Here is a 3,129-nt window from a genome sequence, read left to right as displayed (position 1 = left end):
TTGTATACACCACGCATTTTAATCTCTTTGTCTATAACAGAATCAAGGATAAATATTCCACGTTTTAGGGCCCTCTTTAATACATTTTCACCTGAGTTGCCAAGTATAGGAGACACAGCTGGTTTCTACCCAATCTTTCAATCTCCATTTTTCCCTCCATCTTTATTAACCAAACTGATAATCTAGTCTCAAAGGGCGTGGTAAAGTATGCTCATCTTCTGTCTCCTTTCAACTAGGAATGACTATGTATCCCAGTTCTAGAAAATGAGATGTTAACTGGAGGTCACTGGTTGAGATTTCTGGGAAAGCTCTTTAAAAAGTGATGGCCTTGAGTGGCTGGTTTGGGCAAAGGTCTTTTGTCCTTTGGCAAAGCTCTCTCTCTTCTAGTCTAGCATGCAGATGCCATGCCTGCAGGCAGAGCAGACATTTTCCAGCCATGAGGATGAAAGAGACATGAAAAGGATGGCAGAACAGGAAGACAGAGGGACCCCAGACCCCTAGTGGCATCTGAGCTTGTTTTGTAAGAAAATTTATTTGGGTAAATTTTGTTGAGAGTGCATACAGTAGAAAACTTTTCTTTTTTAATGAGACAGAGTCTCGCTCTGTTGCCAGGCTGGAGTGCAGTGGCTCAATCTCAGCTTGCCACAACCTCCGCCTCCTGGGTTCAAGTGATTCCCCTGCCTCAGCCTCCCAAGTAACTGGGACTACAGGCATGCGCCACCATGCCCAGCTAATTTTTTGTGTTTTAGTAGAGGGTGGTTTTACCATGTTGGCCAGGATGGTCTTGATCTCCTGACCTTGTGATCTGACTGACTCAGTCTCCAAAAGTGCTGGGATTACAGGCATGAGCCACTGCGCCCAACCCCAGTCAAAAACTTTTTGTCCGATATACTATGAAAGGAAACACCAAAAATATAAAGTTATCCCATATTTTTGTAACATGAAGAGTTCCACAGTCAGCTTGAAGAACTGCAGTGGGCATAAGGGAGGGATTAGAAGGGTAATTCTAGGGACCTCCTTCAAAGAGTGCATCATATTTATTATTTGATGAAGTACATCATATATAACATTTATTTCATTATTTATACCATAGGATGAACTAAGCCTGCCGATTTTAAAACACTTAAGATCTCAAAGTGCCTCTGATTCAAGTCTAGCTTGTAGCCAATTTTTCCTATTTTTTATCCAGTGAAACGAGTATGCCACTTTGAGAACTCCATTCCTAAGTAAGTGGTTGCACAAACACAATTGTTATGTAAAATAATTTTTCATACAGCCTTGTTTTGATAAAAATGACACCATTTAAATATCTAATATGGCAGTAAGAAAATAAATTATGGGTTATATGTAAGCGTATTATTTTAAAAATCAACATAAGCACTAAAAATAAATGTGATTCAAGGAGGTGGGTGGGTGAATGGAGCAAATGCAAAAGTGCTAAATCTCACATCCTTTGTAGTAATATATTAATAAATACATTTCTATTTGGTTTGTTTATATCCCTACTCTATCTCTCTATATTCATGAGCTTGCATTACTCTTTGTGTAAACCTACATCATTTCAGGAAGGTTTTGAGAGGGAGGAGAGGAAAACCCACTTGTTAATATCTACCTAAAACATCAGCCAAGCTTGGACTTACCCTGTGGGCAACTGAGTCCACTGAGAGATATTAGTAAGGGTAACTAGATTTGTGTCCTGGTTTAGTGCCAAGAAGAACAAATCAGAACACAAGGCTAATTATCTTCAAAGGATTGATGTTCATTTATTCAACAATTCAGTAAATATTAGTTAAGACCTACAAAAGGCCAGAAGTGATGCTTAATATTTTCATAAAGGAAATGAAAGGCAATTCTTGCTCTCAGGAAACCAGAGCTTTGTGCCTGCTAGAGTCAAGTAAACTTACAGTTATATTGTATGAGGAAGCAAGAAAGGCTTCTAGAAGAAATGACATTTGCGAGTGGCCAGCAAAGCAGAGCATGTGTTATTCTGCAAAAGAAAAGAAGGAAAATCGTGACAGAGAATGGGGCATGTGTGAAACTTTGGTTATTTAATTGTGCCCAAGGACAAACACAGGGGAGGGTCAGAGAAAGGGCTAAAAGCTAGCAGAAGTCAAAACTCACCAGAATGTCATACTAAGAAGTCTAAACATAGTCTTGATAAATGATCAAATGAGACTGACATATTTCCAGTAGAGAAATAATATGATCAGATTTCCATATGATGGTGATTACCACAGTCATATTTTGGAGAATAAATTGAAGGTGCGGGTAGGGTGAGATTTGATGCTGTTACAGTAACTGGAGACATAGGTAATACTCATCTGACACTCCCAGTGCACCAACTAGAAACAGCATGAATGTAAAGCATTTTCTATTGCGTTAAGAACAAAGAAGCCATTCAATAATGATCACCGTGCACAAACTTTATTCTATTTTGCTCTCATAAAAATTATGTGAAGTATTATTAAGCCTGGGTTACTGATGAGGACGCTGAGGCTCAGGAAGTTAAGCGACTTATCTAAGGACTCACAGTAGTAAGTGGCAGAGTCTGAAATCAGATACAAATTGGCCTGATCCCCAAATCAGAGCTCTCTGAGCCATCACACCATATTTTTCACTCTCTGAACAATTCATTTGAGTTTCAGAAGTCAACTTAGCAGAGATACAGATGAAAATCAGACAGATGAGTACAAACACCATCAAAACCTTCCATTTTATTATTCCATTGTTCTTCAGAATAGAGGCAAACCTACAGAACCGAAGCTAAGCTAGACCAAATCTGACAGCAGGGTGTGAAAGCAGTTTTGTGGGCACGGCGGGTTCCTGACATTACTTTTTTCATTCCCATTAACTGGCAGCATCTACCACATTATTTAGTATAATTAACTATGAGTCTCAAAGGAATATGCCCATTCCCTCTCTCTTGTCTCCCTGATGGACATAAAAATGACTTTAGGATAAATGACTTCGGAAGAAATGAAAATGAACCCTTAAGTCAGAGCTCCCACTGTAAACCCATCTTTAATTCTTTTCCTCTCCCATCTTCCAACACCTTGATAATGTCATCGTTTTAATACGATTTCTGAGGATAAAGAGCTCTGAGGAACTTGTATTAACCAATTACCCCAG

This window comes from Cebus imitator, unplaced genomic scaffold (genome assembly GCF_001604975.1).
Source record: "Cebus imitator isolate Cc_AM_T3 unplaced genomic scaffold, Cebus_imitator-1.0 Scaffold465, whole genome shotgun sequence".
NCBI lineage: Eukaryota > Metazoa > Chordata > Mammalia > Primates > Cebidae > Cebus > Cebus imitator.
Note: the sequence above shows the minus strand (reverse complement) of the source record.